This window comes from Loxodonta africana, unplaced genomic scaffold, assembly GCF_030014295.1.
Source record: "Loxodonta africana isolate mLoxAfr1 unplaced genomic scaffold, mLoxAfr1.hap2 scaffold_29, whole genome shotgun sequence".
Lineage (NCBI taxonomy): Eukaryota > Metazoa > Chordata > Mammalia > Proboscidea > Elephantidae > Loxodonta > Loxodonta africana.
Window position 1 is genome coordinate 314,048 of NW_026975011.1, and position 17,484 is coordinate 331,531.

At 41.3% G+C, this 17,484-nt stretch overlaps 1 long non-coding RNA gene across 3 annotated transcripts in view; it reads right to left on the minus strand.

Annotated features, from left to right (window-relative positions):
* LOC135229365 (uncharacterized) overlaps positions 1-17,484 on the minus strand; it is a 170,209-nt gene that overhangs the window by 8,664 nt on the left and 144,061 nt on the right. For 2 of the 3 annotated variants that reach the window (XR_010320148.1, XR_010320146.1), the window contains exon 1: positions 5,758-9,038. This is a non-coding gene — a long non-coding RNA (uncharacterized LOC135229365). Of the gene's footprint in view, positions 1-5,757; positions 9,039-17,484 lie in introns of those variants that run through there. The other variant, XR_010320147.1, reaches the window with a different exon arrangement.

Sequence of the window (17,484 nt, forward strand, 5' to 3'; positions counted from 1 at the left end):
AGAACAAGAACATGGCATTAGTTTTGGAGAAAGATTCACTAACAACCTATGATATGCAGCTGATACGACCTTGCTTGCTGAAAGTAAAGAGGACTTGAAGCAGTTGCTGATGAAGAGCAACCACTACAGCCTTCACTATGGATTACACCTCAACATAAAGAAAACAAAAATTCTCACAACTGGACCAGTAAGCAACACCATGATAAACAGAGAAAATACTGAAGTCATCAAGCATTTCATTTAACTTGAATCCATAATCAATGCCCACAGAAGCAGCAGTCAAGAATTCAAACAATGTATTGCATTGGGCAAATCTGTTGCAAAAGACCTCCTTAAAGTGTTGAGAAAGAAAGATGTCACTTTGAGGACTAAGGTGTGCCTGAGCAAAGCCATGATATTTTCTATCACCTCACATGCTTGAGCAAGTTAGACAATGAATACGGAAAACCGAAGAACTGATTCATTTAAAATATGGTGTTGGCAAAGAATACTGAATATACCATGGACTGCCAGAAGAATAAACAAAACCATCTTGGAAGAAGTACACCAAGAATGCACCTTAGAAGCAAGGATGGCGAGACTTCGTCTCACGTGCCTTGGACATATTTTCAGGAGGGACCTGTCCCAGGAGAGGCTCATCATGCTTGGAAAAGCTGAGGGTCAGAAAAAAAGAGGAAGGCGCTCAACAACATGAACTGACACAATGGCTGCAAGAATGGGCTCAAACATAGCAATGATTGTGAGGATGGTTCAGGATCAGGTGGTGTTTCATTCTGTTTTACACAGGATCGATGGCATCTAACAGCCACAACTAACATATGTATGCGTGTATGTGTGTGTGTATATATATATATACCCATTGCCATCGAGTCGTTTCCAACTCATAGTGACCCTACAGGACAAAGTAGAACTGCCCCACAGAGTTCCCAAGGAGCGCCTGGTGGATTCGAACTGCTAACCTTTTGGTTAGCAGCTATAGCTATTAACCATTATGCGACTAGGGTTTCCATATATATATATATATATATATATATATTCTCTTCACTAGTTTTGCATCTCTAGAGATCCCAGGCTAAGACATTTGGTACCTACTGTGGTTCTAGAGGAACCAAATCTTAAGGATGAGTTTTCTGAATTGATTCTCAAGTCTGGCTAGTCTTAAAGGCACTGATGACTGTCTCCAGTAGTAAACAGGCTATTGCTAATCCATGGTGGGAGGTGACAATAGAAATACGCAAAATACTACTACCACTGGATCAAATATTTGTGAGAGACAAGGCTCTGCCTGATTACATATTTGATACTTTTCTATAATTTTGTCAGAATAAGAATAATAAGGAAGCTGCTTGGTTAGTCCTGCTTTTGCTAGCCACACTGGTGAATGAAAGAAATGGGCTCAAAGCTGAAGCACCACATACAAGATCTGAAAGCTGCCACTTGTGCCCAGAAAGAAAACCATATTTCTTATAGTAACAAGGCTAATGCTGCCAAAAATAAACTCAGATTCTTATCATAAGAGTGACTGAATTAAAGCGCTAGTTGAATATCCAGCCTCAAATGGTGTCTGAAGTTAGAGTGAGGGCACTGATTGGGAAGAAATGGGATCCTGAAACTCAGGATGAGGACATATGGGCAGACAGGAAGCGGGGGACAATGAACCTCCAATTTCTATTGAATCGCTCTTCCTAACAGAACCAGACCTCTTACTCCCATCTGAAGAGATTCTCTAACTCTGCCGCTAAGGCACCCTTCCCAGTAAAACAATTATCCCTTCCACCTCCATCTGATGAGATTACCCCAGCTGTGCCTGAAGTGTCTTGTTTGAGTTATCTCCTGGGGTGGTATCTGGGGCATTGCCTGGGGCATCACCTTAGGCAGATGTCTTATAAGACACGGCTGAACATCCCACTGCCACTGCCCATTTTTGCTTCTAGACCTATACCTAGACTTCAGTCCCAACAAGCCCCAAAAGGTGAACTATGAAGTGTGACCCAGGAGAAGGTATGCTAAACTCCAAAAGAACTACTTGATTTTTCTAATATATATATACAGAAACCTGGTGAATATGTGTGGGAATGGCTATTATGGGTGTGGGATAACGGTGCAAGCAACATAAAGGTGGATTAGTCTAAGTTTATTGATATAGACCCAGGAAGCATAGATTCTTCATTCAGTGTTTCAGCTTCAGAGGTTAGAAAAGGATCTCATAGTTTATTTGGTTGGTTTACTGAAGCATGGATTAAGTGGTGGCCTACAATAAATCAAGTGGAAATGGCAGATCTGCCATTGTATACTGTAGGAGAAGGTAACCAAAGGCTGAGGGAAACTGGCAGGTTAGAATGGATTTATTAGGCTGGACCCACAGACCCACACACGGAGTGCCCAGAGGGCTCTCTTTTTACCATAGCAGTGAGGTACAAATTTGTGCAGCAAGCCCCAGCATTATTGAAGACTTCTGTGGTTGCTATTTTATGTAAGTAAGAGTCCACAGTGAGAACTGCCCTAACTGAATTAAGACACCTAACTACAATGCAGTTGACTGGACCCCATGGTGGTAACAGCCAAGTGGTGGCACTCAATGAACAAAGACAAGGTGGGTGTGGTTACCATAACAGACAGTAGAGTCAAAGCAGTAATCAGAATAGTCTGCTCACATGGATTTATGGCAATGGCTACTTAGTCATAGTGTCCCTGGGAGTGAAAGAGCTGGGAAATGTACATCTCCTGGTACCTAGTGTCTTAGCTATCTAGTGCTCCTGTAACAGAAATACCACAAACGGATGACTTTAACAAAGAAAATTATTCCCTCACAGTCCAGGAGGCTTTATAAGTCCAAATTCAGGGTGCCAATTCCAGGGGAAGACTTTTTCTCTCTGTCACTCCTAGGGGAAGGTCTTTGTCACCAGTCTTCCCCTGGACAAGAAGGTTCTCAGCACAGGGATCCTAGGTCCAAAGGATGCACTGCTCCTGACACTTCTTTCTTGGTGGTACTGAGGTCCCCCGTCTCTCTGCTCTTTTCTCTTTTATATCTCAAAAGAGACTGACTTAAAACACAACTTAATCTTGTAGATTGAGCCCGGCCTCCTTAACATAACTGCTTCAAATTTTCGCTCATTAACATCATAGAGGTAGGATTTACAATACATTGGAAAATCACATCAGCTGACAAAATGGTGGATAATCGCACAATACTGGGAAGCATGGCCTAGTCAAGCTGATATATACATTTTGGGAAGACAGAGTTTAATCCATAACACCTAGTATGCAGCTATCGACCTGTTAATGCCTTTTTCTCCATACCCATTTGGAAGTATCACCAGAAACAGTGTGCCTTCTCTCTGACCTAAGTATATAAGGACGAAATAATATAGAGGAATCTCTGTTACATTTTCTCCATCTTACCGTTATTTGGCCTCATAGGCAGACCCAGTCACTTAATTGCACGGCAGAATGAAGAGATTAAAGCCCAACATTCTTGCCAGTGGACCAGGAAGGTAGCTGCTCAGACATCAGAGAGCCTCAGAGAGACAGAGACCAGGTGGCTCAAGAGAGGGATACCATAAAGTTGTTTTTCATACCCCCCTCCACTCCCATAGTTGCATATGCTTTCCTCTGACCCCAAGAAGTAGATCAATCCTTTGAGAACTGCATTATGGGTTAGAACACCAACAAGGTCCCAGACTGAGTGACACTCCCATAGATTACATCCAAATATCATTGCAAAGTCTTCAAAATCTGAACTGACATCTGAGCCACAGCATCCAGAAGTTGGGAAAGAACATGCAGCCTGAACATAACTGGGTCAAGTGATTGCTAAAACAAACAACATCAACATTTTCTGTAAGATTGAAGTAAGACATAGTCTTAGAATCATAGACAAAAACTTTAAAAAGCTACTTTAACCATGCTCAAAGAAGTAACAGTCACACCTTAGAAAAATAGAAAAATACATAGAAACCATTCACAAATGAAAATTTTAGACAGGAAAAATAGAGATAAAAAATTCACTTGACCAGCGGAATGCTGTTGACAGACAAAAGGATCAATGAGATGAAAATAGTTCAATTGAAAATATCCAATCTGAAAACAGAGGACAAATATTGAAAAAAAAATGAACAGAGCCTCAAAAAAATCCAAAAATACCTAACATTTATTTATTGGAATTCCATAAGGTGTAGAGAAAATATATAGTGTAGAAAAAAATATCTGAAGAAATACTGGCTCAACACTTTCCCAATTTGTTGAAAGACATAAACTTACAGATTCAAGAAGCTATGCAAACTCCAACAAGTTAAACTCACATAATTTTACACCCAAATGCCTCACTGTCAATTGTGGAATAACAAGGACCAAGAAAATATCTTCAAAGAAGCTAGAGAGAAAACAACTCATTTCACACAGGAGAAACCATTGGAATGACTCTGTATTCATCATCAGAAGCCATGGAGGCCAAAAGGCTGTGAAAACAACATTTTTTCAACACTGAAAGAAAAGAAACATTAACCCAGTGTTCTATAGGCTGTTATTTCCTTCATGAGTAAAGGAAAAATATTGACATTCTCAGGTGAAGGACGCTTAAGAGAATTCATCGCCACCAGACTTGTTCTAAATGAAACACTAAGGAAGTTCTTCAGGTGGTAGACTTGGAATTTCAGGAATTATGGAAAGCAACAAAGTCGAAAGTACCTTCTGAAGTTTGCCGTTCAGCCAAAGATTAGACAGGTCTATAAAACAAACAATAACACACGTGAAGAAAGTGTTTCTTAGTTCAATCGTGTGTATGAGACCAAAGGTGCAAAACCTGCCCAAAAGCACAGAAAAGAGGGCAGGATGGAACAGGAATCATGGCGGATGGGAACGGGGAACTGGAGCATAGAAGAGAATATTGACACATCATGAATATTGCCACCAATGTCACAAACCAATTGTGTATAAATGGCTGAACAAGAAAGTAATTTGCTTTGTAAAGTTTCAAATAAAGCACAATAAAAATTTTTTAAAAAGTGGTAGGTATCTGGGTAAACATATTACGCCAACCCTGCTGTCACTGCACAACATGGCGCAGGACTCCCCTCTTTGGATAGACTTGCTAGCCTATTGGAAACACTTTGGAATATACTCTTGGTGGCAAATTAGTATTAGAGAATGGGATTATTTTGAAAATATGAGATGTCTGTACTCATGTCTGGTGAATAAACTGGATAATAAAATTTTCAGAGCGAAATGAGATGTTCTAACAGAAAAATAGGCCTGAATTCCCACGTGGGCCATGAGCCTAATCTGAAGGCCTTTCCCAGAGAGGCATTTCAGGCACTTCTAGAGCAGCAGGAGCACTGGGGAATGCATGTATCAACCTCCCCCAGGGCCTTCTCTGAGGAGTAAGTACCTGCTTTAGTACTAAGCTTAAAAAAAAAAAAGCTTAGGGGTTCATAAATAGTCATTCTGCATAAGGTCTTCAGGTTCAAGTCTGTAATCCAGCTGGGATTCTGTGTGTGCTGCATCTCTGCATCAAAAGAACATGCTTCTAGAAGCAGAATGCCAGGAGAGAGGCGGTTGGGCAGTTGGGGGTGGGGGGTGCTGCGCAGACAGGGGTGCCCAAGGGAGGCACAATATAGTCATTCTGCAGCAGGTCTAGTCCTTCTGCATAAGAATTAGAATGCTTCTGTCAATGCATAATAGTTTACATGCAGGACATAAACAAAGTGACTGAAGGACAAAGTCAAATAGTAAACCAAGCCACTCCCTGTCAATCCTTACCTGAGAGGGTCTTCATGAAGACTTCCGGGGATGGAGAAGGACACAGTAAACGCTGATTTATTTTACCTCTTCCTTCCTCAAGAAACAGGAACTGGTGTTAAGACGTCAGGTGTCAAGCCCCAAACTCCTCTTCTGGTCTGTATTTAAGCTGTATAATAAAACTGGGATCAGGCAATCAGCCGTGAGCAGACAGACCCAGAGTATTCCCAGTGCCCCACATCTTTGAGCTCCAGTGAGATCCTGTTCTTAGTCACTAGATTAGCAGAGGAGCTGAAAGACTGAAATTCCGTGTTTTAAGGCAACTTGGGCTTCAAACAGTCACATATTGCTAAAGTCGTATTTCTCTGTGTTAATTTATGATCCTTAACTCAAATCTGGAGTTTGGAGCTCATTTTGATAACTCCTCATTAGTCTGCATAGACTAGAGTCTGCTCACAGTCAGTGATGACAATGGAGGAAACAAAGTCCCTAGCCCAGAGGAGGGACTGCTCCCCATATTTGGGGCAATGCCCCTGGGAAGCATCGGCGAGGTGCACTTTGGCCTCTGTGGCTTTGCCTTCTGCTCCTGGAATTGCACCCTGGGGGCCTCCATATGCAGACCCAGAGTCCGTGGGTGACCACAACTCCCCCGTTCTGGGTCATCGTCCGGACACACGTTGCGATATGCTTTCTGCCCTCCTTTCCAGCATAAGCGCTGCGATCACAAGTGGCAGAACCAGTTCTCAGGTCCAGACCCTAGACCTTGCCCTCCTTGGCCTTAGGCTTCCCTAGTCCTGGTGGAACCTGCAAGCCTGGCGGATGCGAGGTTAGCACCCGGCTGGGTGGGCTTGGGCCTGTCTCAAAAGGCTCATGGCGCACTCAGGTTCCTCCTCCTTGGAGCCTGTGGGCTTGCAGTGGGCAGCCCGGCATCTCGTGCCTCCCTTGGGAGCCCTCTCTGAGCAGCAGCTCCCCTCCCCCTCCCCCGCCAACCACCCAACAGTCGCACTGCCTGCTTTCTGCTTCTAGAAGCGTGTTCTTTTGATGTACACATGCAGCACACACAGAAGCTCAGTTGGATTACAGACTTGAACCTGAAACGCACAACTTTAAAACTACTAGACGGGGGGGGGAGGTTATTGGCAGTGAAAAAAGCAAAAAAAAAAAATAAGAAAGAGAACAATTACAAAAAAAGTATTAGAAGACTGTATCCTCACATTATGGACTCAAGAAAGTTGCGGATAAACAACCGCGTAGATAGCATACTGTTGTCTCTTTGCAAATAAGTCTTAAATGAGGGAATTTGGTACCGGGAAGAGTTGCAGAGCCTGACTTTGGGGAAATCTGGGATTGATGAATTGCCTTGCATGAGGCTACAAGCCCTGATAATCAATATTTGAAGATGAGATTCGAGCAACCTAGAACATGCATCAGAATTTTTTCTAAGTAAATTAGCACCAGAAGATGCCTTTAACCACTAAATAAAATGGGTCAGTAGTTCAAGATCTCCCTAAAAAGAAAACGGCAGACCTAGATCGTTTCCAGTCAGGTTCCAGCAAACATGCAAGAAACAGTCATTTTAATCTTGTACATAGTCAACAGAGATTAGAAAACCATGAGATACTCCCCTAACTTGATCCTTAAGGCTAGTTTAAAAATGATAACAAATTAGAGAAGGATGGTAGAAGAAGAGTTAGAGGACAAGCACACTCAGTAACTGAGATGCAAAACTCTACGTAAGATGCCAGCAAAGGAAATCCAGCAAAGTATAAACCACGTAACATGCCATGATCATGTAGGCATACAAATTTGAGTGAACGTTAAAGATTTAGTAATTTCATTCACCACATGCATAGGTGAAAGAAGAGAAGACATATGCTCACCTCAAGAGATGGGGGCAAAGCAGGTTGATAAAATCCAATCACATGGAGAGATAAGGACTAGGAGCAAATATGGAACAGAAAAGGAGTTCCCGAACGTGGAAAACTACAACTAGCATGATAGTTCATGGTGACGTGTGGGACATTCTCTTTAAAATTAATAAACAATAAAATAAGGGTGCTTCTATCATTACTTTTATTAAACATTGAACACCGGAAGTGTAAGCTAGTACAAAAAGAGAAAAAGTATAACTGCTATTCATAGATTATAGGACTGTCTCCATTGAAAACTGTAGAAAATACCGGAATTAATAGTAATCATAAATAAAAAATAAATTGAAATTTCAATGCATCAGCATCAAGCTGACTCTGTCATAGCTCTTAGGTGAAAGCAAAGGACACTGATAGGGAAAGAGCAGGTTCGGGTGGTCTAGACCAAGGAGGGAAGAAAATTATTCTGCACTGGGCTGAACTTATAAGAACGGGTCTTATGTGTGTTAGTTACCTAGTCCCTCCATAACAAAAAATAACACAACTGGATGGCTTTAAAGAACAGAAATTTATTTTCTCACAGTTTAGCAGGTGGTCGTTCGAATTCAGGGCATGGCTGTAGTGGGAGGTCCTTCCTTGTCTACCTCAGCTTCTAGTAGATGCCAGCAATCATTTGTGTTCCTGGCCTTCTAGAAGCATCTGTCTTCTTTGTCTGTCTTCCTTTTCACCTGTTTGAGTCTGTGTGTATTCTGCTCCTTTTATAACTAAGAAGAGTTAGGCTTAGGACCCACCCTACATTGGTATGACCTCATTCACATAATAAAAGCAGGCCCCCTCTTTCCTAACAAGGTCAGATTTACAGGTACAGGGGTTAGGATTTCCACAGACATTTTGGAGGGACACAATTCAATCCCTAACAGTCGACTTACCAGATATTCTGGATTGAGAGTACTCGCATGAACAGCTGAGAGTGGTTCCAATTCTTTGCTACATTCGTTGGCTGAAACTTGTCTCAATGGTCACCCAAAGGAATGCTAGAGCAATTTATTGTGTAGGACCTGGCCAACCATTCCTAATCAAGTCCATTGTGTGGAAAAACACACAATCCCATCACCAAAGCCTTGAGAAATTCATGGATAAGAAAAGAATGGTGGTTGGAACCAAGAATTGTTTCATAGCCTAGATAACATGGTACAGGTGTTAGATATTCACATGGAGATGTCAGGTAATAAAACTTCACCCCACATGGGGATGTCAAGGATAATACCAACAGCTAATGTTCATTGAGTACCTACACTGGTGCCAGGCACTCCTGTGCTTTTTCTTTCATGTTTGCTTTTCATGATGGCCATATGAGGAATGTATCATTATAATGCCTAAAGAGGTCAATACAGAGAGCTAGGCTCACATTTGAATATATGAGTCTGGACCCAGGAGGAGTTTGAATGGATGGAAATACTATCTCTCTATGCTTAGCTACAAATAGACAGCAGTAAACTCACTGAGGCATCCTAGAGAGAGGGTGTCAATAGAGAGAGGAACAGGCACCAAGCCCAAGGGTACTCGGGTATCTAGAAGCCTGCCAGGTGAACAGCAGCCAACAAGCCTCTCTGAAGTCCAGTGTGGTTCCTGGAGGGTTGTCTGTCCTTGCTCTCAGCTGCATTTCCCCAGTGCCCCTCCCACCTGCACTGGGTTGTCCCCTTCATGAGGACAGGGGCAGTGTGTACCTTTCACCACTGTATCTGCATAACATAGACTACTTCTGGCCCATGGAATATACTGACTGAATGAAAAATAAACGATAAGTACGTAAAATCCTTCGTAGTTGATACCTTGGGATACATTAAGGAGCTTCATGAGTAAGAGGGAGAAAAACTGATCAGGGCTGCTTCTGAGACCATCTCTTAGGCGTAAAGAGTGTTAAACAATAATTAAACAAAGAGATTTAATGGCAGAGATGTATGTTAAAAAGATGTAAGTATACGTTGAAGATTACTAGAAACATGCACATTTATTATTGCAACTATAGTTCAAATTGTTAAAAAAAATATACTACATGCACACAGAATATTATAAAGTAATTTAATGCTCTCATTAAAAAAAACAAAAAAAATTATCATGAGAAAAGACTAATGATGAATGAAAATATCAGGATATAATATCCGTGTTAATATACATAAATGTGTGTGCTAATACACACATAAAACCAGTTGCCATTGAGTCAGTTCTGATTCATGATGACACCAGCGTGCCAGAGTAGAACTGTACTCCATAGGGGTTTCAATGGCTGAGTTTTCGGAAGTAGACTGCCAGACCTCTCTTTCATAGCAATTCTGGGTGGACCTGAACTCCAACTTTCTGTCAGCAGCTCAAGATATTAACCATTTGCACCAACCAGAGACTCTAACACACATACATGCCAATGTAAGTAAGATAACAGACATATCGGAACGTTAGTAATTTATTCTATGCATTACGTATGTTTTCTTGTTATTTATTGCATACTTTCCCATTGCTTCCAAGTTTTTGAGGAATAGAATGTACTTCTGGAAAAATTCATGAGAGATTTTTAAGTAATGAAATAATCAACAGAAACAGAATGAGTAAATCTGTGGCAAGGCAGCCCATGAACCCAAGATTACAGTAACACTGGTATGAAAAGCAGAATTGTGGAGTCCTGAAGCTCAGTGGTCCCATGCATGCATCAGGAAAGAGGGAAGAGCAAATAAACAAGGAGAAAATACAGTGAGCCAGAGGAGTGGGAGCCCTCTGTTGTGGGCACAGTTTTCTCATGAAACTTTAGATGGACACAATGGGTGGGATTATCCACTTCCATCACACAAACATTTTTATTACCCTTGATTTTAACGGAACTATGTTATAAAAACAAATGATAAAATAAAGTATAATAAAAGAATAAATCTCATAGTGGACTACTATCATTTTCCCCAGCCACTGAGGAGGGCAGGAAACACACACGGGAAAGAAGATGGAGCAGTGTGAAGAATCATGCTTAGTGAGGAGGGGAGTGTTTCTGAGACAGGCCTTACTTGCTACCACCTAGGGAAGCAGGCAGCCGTGCAGGACCAACTGGAAGAAATGGCACATTATTTCTGAGACCTACTCCAGCTCATAACAAATTATGGATAACATGGGGAAGAATGAGATTTCCAGGACACTTAATTGTTCTCAGGAGAAACGTGTACACAGAAAAAGAGGCAGTCATCTAAACAGAACAAGGAATACTGCATGGTTTAAAGTCAAGAAAGGTGTGCATCTCCATTGTATCCTTTCACCATACCTATTCGACCTGTATGCTGAGCAAATAATCCGAGAAGCTGGACTGTCTGAAGAAGAATAAGGCGTCAGGATTGGAGGAAGACTCATTAATAACCTGAGATATGCAGATGATACAATCTCGCTTGTTGAAAGTGAAGAGGCCTTAAAGCATTTACTGAAGAAAATCAAAGACTACAGACCAACAGCCTAACAACAGGACCAATAAGCAACATCAGGACAACGGAGAAAATGTTGACATCACTAAGGGCTTCATTTTACTTGGATCCACAATAAACACCCATGGAAGCAGCAGTCAAGAAATCAAACGACACGTTGCATTGGGCAAATCTGCTGCCAGAGACCTCTTTAAAGTGTTCAAACGCACAGATGTCACCTTGAAAACTAATGTGCCCCTGACTCAAGCCATGGTGTTTTCGGTCACCTCATACGCACACGAAAGGTGGGCAATGAATAAGGAAGACTAAAGAAAAATTGAAGGCACTGAATTACGGTATTTGCAAAGAATATTGAATATACCACGGACTGCCAAAAGAATGAACAAATCTGTCTTGAAAGAAGTACAGCCAGAATATTCCTTAGAAGCAAGAATGGCGAGGCTTCATCTCACATATTTTGGACATGTTGTCAGGAGAGATCGGTCCCTGGAGAAGAAAGTCATACTTGGTAACAAGTGGCCACAACAATCGGCTCAAACATAACAACGACTGTGAAGGCGACGATAGGTAGTTTAACATACATTTTGACCCATACGAATTAAAATTTAAACAATTATTTCATGCCTTTTTGTAGCGGTTTCAGAATATACAATTAAAATAAATGTAAACAATTAATAGAAAAAATCTCTGAAAATAAAATTTAATTTTTTTAAGTCACTGCTCCATACCCCAAATCTAAATGGCTTGATATAAAGCACTGGTCTTTGTGATTCACAAAAAGCAGGTGCCAATTCCTGAACAAGAACTGAAGTGACAGGAGAAACTCCCCATGCTGTTAGAGCCCTGAGTGTGGGCCCTAATCCAATAATCTGTCCTCATTAATTCCTTTTCATTTCATCTCTGTGCAAGAGGGGAGGGAGAAGGTGAGAGAGGGTTACATGTGCCTATTCTGTTCTTTAGCATCTAGTTCACTGCCAGGAACAAGTATTCATAAGAGGCTACAAAACATTAAAGTACAAATAAGGAGGAAAACCTCCTAGTATATATATGTATTAGGTGGCACAAAGAGTTAAGTGCTCAGCTACTAACTGAAAGGTTGGCAGTTTAAATCCACTCAGTTGCCTTGGAAGAAAGGCCTGGCAATCTACCTCCAAATGGTCACAGCTATTGAAAACCGTATGGAGGGCAGTCCTACTCTGAAAACTCACGGGGTCGTCATGAGTGAAAATCTCCTCAACGGCAACTGGATTGGTAATCTATATATGGCATAAATGTTGGGAAAATTAGTTTCTGAACATATACACGGCATACAGAATACACTGCACATTAGTATTATGTGCCAAAACCCACTGTCATCAAGTCGATTCTAACTCATAGTGACCCCAAAGGACAGAGTAAAACTGCCACATAGGGTTTCCAAGGCTGTAAGTCTTCACTGAAGCAAGCTGCCACATCTGTCTCCTGCAGAGAGGCTGGTGGGTTCGAACCACTGACCTTTCAGTTAGCAGCCAAGTTCTTTAGCCACACAGCCACTAGGGCTCACTGCTGTCATGTACAGTGATTACATAAGCAAATTCTGAAACAAACTGCCTGGGTTTAAATCCTAACTCAATCTATCAGCTGGTTGATCTGGGCACGTTACTTTACCTCTCACTGCCTCAGTTTCCCATTTCTAAAATGGGTCTTATTCAAAAGGTTGTTACGCAGGTTAAATAAAACACACAAGGCACTTAGAAAAAGGCCTTACACACAGAATGAACACAATAAATGTTAGCTTTCATAATTATTAAGGGAATACAAACAGCTTAGTTGAAGAAACTTCCATCGAGAAATAGTTGCGTTCCAAAATTCATGTGTAAAGTCATTTACATCAACTGTTAAAGTTGTATGTTTAGATTCAAGTGATTACTGAGGTGTGTTATGATCTTGAACAGAGTTCAGGGGACTATACAGGCTGACTCTGCATGCCCTTCTCCTGCACATCCATTCCATCTCCCTTGGAGCCCAGACATCATGTTATCAATTAAACCCCTCCCACACTGGTGGTGTACTGTTTAAGAGCTACAGCTGCTAACCAAAAGGTCATCAGTTCAAATCCACCAGGCGCTCCTTGGAAAGTCTATGGCACAGTTCCGCTCTGCCCTATTGGGCCGCTATGAGTTGGAATAGACTCAGTGGCAATGGGTTTTTAATGGGTATGAGTTAACTGTTCAGTGCTTAAAGACATATCAAAAGCAACCACGAACACAAAAGTATAGTAAAAAGTTCTTATTTCAGAATAGCAAAACCTTTTTCTAACACAGTGGTGTATTAGGGTGGACTGTGTATCAAGAGGAGGCCTGGTGGCATAGTGGTTAAGAGCTCAGCTGCTAACCAAAAGGTCAGCAGTTCGAATCCACCAACTAGTCTTTGGAAACTCTATGAGGTAGTTCTACTCTATGCTATAGGGTCTCTATGAGTTAATATCAACTAGGGTCTGTATGGGTTGGAATCAACTTGATGGTGACAAGTTTGATTTGGTTTGGATTAAATTATGACCCTAAAAAATGTGTGTCTCAACTTGGTTAGGCCATGATTCCCACTATTGCATAGTTGTCCTTCATTTTGTGATTGTAATTTTACTGTAAGAGGATTAGGGTGGGATTGTAACACCACCCTCACTCAGGTCACCTTTCCCTGAGGTGTGGCCTGCACCACCTTTTATCTCGCAAGAGGTAAAAGGAAAGGGAAGCAAGCGGAGAGTTGGGGTCCTCAGACTATCAAGAAAGCAGCACCAGGAGCAGAGCATGTCCTCTGGACCCAGGGTCCCTGCACCTGAGAAGCTCCTTGACCATGGGAAGGCTAAGGACAAGGACCTTCTTCCAGAGCCGAAAGAGAGAGAAAACTTTCCCTTAGAGCTGATGCCTTGGACTATTCGCCTACTTTAATGTGAGGTATTAAATTTCTCTTGGTTAAAGCCATCCACTCATGGTATTTCTGTTATGGCAGCACTAGATGATGAAGACAGTGGGTAAAGGTGGAAGAGGTGGATGAAGGACAAAAAAAGAAAAATGGACAACAAGAGAAATATAAGAATTCAGAGAACTGTGAAAATTTAATTCCTGAATATACTTTCTTTCTCCTCCCTGTAACTGTAAGGACTTTTCTCATATACAGCATATATAAGTAAATCCTTGCAATATTTAAAACACTTAGATTTTTGTAAAACTCATTCTCTGAAAACTCATGGTGGCCCCATTAATTTGTGGCTTAAAAACAACTCAGAACTAAAAAGAAACATAAATAAATAAATAAAGGCGCTGCTGTCATTTGCGGGTGATGTTCTTTTCCTGTTATCCACAACCCACACACTTGGGAGTTAATTTTCCAGGGTCAGTGTTCATAGACCATCCTCTTTCTCTTACCACCACCCCACCACCCTTAATTATTTAGAAAAGGCAGGGCCAGTCAGTGCTCCAAACATCAAGATTTCTCTCCAAAATGCCAACTCGCACTTGGGGAGCAGGCTACATTCTCAGCTATCAGCAATTCCACTAGCCCGTGCAGATAAGGAACACGTCTCCACTGAACTGTTCGTTGTAATTAAAAAAAAAAAAGTAAAAAACTGTTTCTTAAAACCAGAAAAAAAACAAAAAAAACAGGCATTTCCCTATTACCCACCCACCCCACTCTCCCACACCGAGTGCTCCCCTCACCACACACACACTCAAATATTTCATACCAACGGTGTGTCCCAAGCACGGGGTCTGGCTCCACTCTTCTTTTACACCCCTTGGAGGCCTCTGGAGAAACCATACCTTTGGTTGGCAATTCCCTGAACCCTGCCTATTCAAGCTGGCACTTATTCAAAAAGGCAGGTGAGTCTTCAAGTCAGGTTTTTAAAAGGAGTTTAAGAGGAGCCAGGTGATATGCCTACTCACCCTCAAGTTTCTCAAAGGTAATAATTTCTTGAGATGTGTACAATGTCTCAACTATGGGTTAATTAAATCCCTTAGGATGGTGGGCATAGGAAAATCCTCCATCTCAATGCCCCCCACTTTGAAAAAAAAGAGGGGGAATCTCCAAAATCACAAATTTGAATTTCTACATACTTGATTGAACTAAGGAGTAAGTTCCTCATGTGTGTTATTCTTGGTTTGAGCCTGGTGGTGCAGTGGTTAAGAGCTCAGCTGCTAACCAAAAGGTCTGCTGTTTGAATCCAACAGCTGCTCCTTAGAAACCGTATGGGGTAGTTCTACTCCGTCCTAGAGGGTTGCTAAGAGTCAGAATTCACTGGATGGTAATTGGTTTGTTTGTTTTTCAATCTTTGGCTGAAAGGTAGACTTTGTTATCAATTTATTAAATCAACTGGTAATTTGCTGGATATTTCTCGTACAGGAACTTATGATGTCTTCAAATCCAGCTAATCAGGTTTAGGGAGAGAGAAACTTCTCTACCTTAGCCTCCCTGCCACTCCCACACCTTTTTCATTGATTTCCATGCCCTGTTTAAGTAACATCATTCATTACTTCTCACTATCTAGGTTATCTGAGCCAATTCATGGCAGTCAATTCCACCTGAGCCCTAGGATACCCTCATTTACATACTCTGCCCTGTTGTTCCTTCACAAATGGCTGACCTCACATCTCCCCTTGAATGTCTACTAGGCATCTCAAACTTAATGTGGTTCAAATAAAATTCTTCGTCCAAGTGTCTTATCTACCTCCCAGTCTTCCTTATCTCAGCAAATGTTCTCACTATCGTCTGGGTTGTTCAGGACAAAAACCTAGAAATCATCCTTGATTTCTCTCCTTTATTCAAATCTTGTATCCAATCCATTGACACATATTCTGGACTCTTGGCGCTACCTTAAAATAAATCCTGACTCTATCCACTTCTCACTACCTCCACCTTACAGCCACCATCATCTCTTGGTTAAAACTGGACTCCATGCCACCGATCTTCCCTCTTACAGTCTACATAACAGCATCACCTCAGTGGCTTCTCATGGCAATTAGGAAAAATTCCCAAATCCTTCCCATGGTCTTTCATGATGCGGGGCTTGCCCACCATACTAACCTCATTTCCTAACAGTCTTCCCTCGGTTCACTCCACACTAGCCATGACTTATTTCCTGAGCTTCCTCAAAACATGCCAGAACACTTGGTTATTTAAGGGCCTCAGAAACAACTCTTTCCTTTATTGGCAATATCCTCCCTCCAGAACTTCATACAGCTATTCTCTCCTTTGATATAGGTCAGTTATCTCCTCAAATATCCTGATCCCATAAGCCTTTACTAACTATTAATCTAAAACAGCTCACCCCACTCATTCCCTCACATGCAACTCTGTCTTATTTTCAAAATATTTAGCTCTCCTTGACATTTTTTGTTAATTATTACCTGTAAATGTATTTTTTGTGGTTGAGAATATATGCAGCAAAACATACACCAACTCAACAGTTTCTACCTGTACAATTTAACGACACTGGTTACATTCAAGTTGTGCAACCATTCTTACCCTCCTTTTCTGAGTAGTTCCTCTGTCATTAGCATAAACCCACTGCTCCTTAAGGTTCCTATCTAATCTTTTCAGTAGCTGTTGTCAATCTGATGCCATATAGACAGTTCTTAAAAGAGCATATGCTCAAGGTAGACCATTTTTATTCGTTAAGTAGCTAATGTTCTGGAGCCCTCGTGGCACAGTGGTTAAGTGATACGGTAGCCAAGCAAAAGAAGAGCAGTTTGAATCCACCACCTACACCTTGGAAACTCTATGGGGCAGTGCTATTCTGTCCTACAGGGTCTCTGAGTCGGAATCAACTCAACAGCAACAGTATGGTGTTTCCTTTTTTATACTTCAGTTTTAAGATGATTCAACGGAATGCTTTTGGTGTAATGTTTAAAGATTATCTCACGGCAATAGTTTCAGGAGTTCATTCACCCTCAATGGCTCCAAAAAGTCTAGGGTTCATGAGAATTTGAAATTCTGTTCTGCATTTTCCCCCTTTTGATCAGGGCTTTTCTATGGACTCTTTGATCAAAATGTTCAGCGACAGTAGCCGGGAACCTTCTGGTTCTTCTGGTCTCATGGCATGCTAGATGTTCTTTTAAAAAACATGAGTGGATGCTGGAGGTTATCAAATACTTATTTTATTACACCTATTAGTATAATCACATTTATTTTTCCTGTACATATGGCAAATTATACTGATTCATTTTTGAATGTTAAACTAACCTTGAATTCTTGGGATAGACCGAACTTGGTCATAATATATTCTTCTTTAGAGTATTGCTGGATTTGTTTTGCCTATTTATTTTTATATTTTGCATCTATGTTCATCAGTGACATTGGCCTGTAATTTTCCCATCTTGTGCTGCTCTTGTCAGGTTTTGGTATCAATATTCATTCTACAAGCTTTATAAAATGAGTTTGGGTATATATTT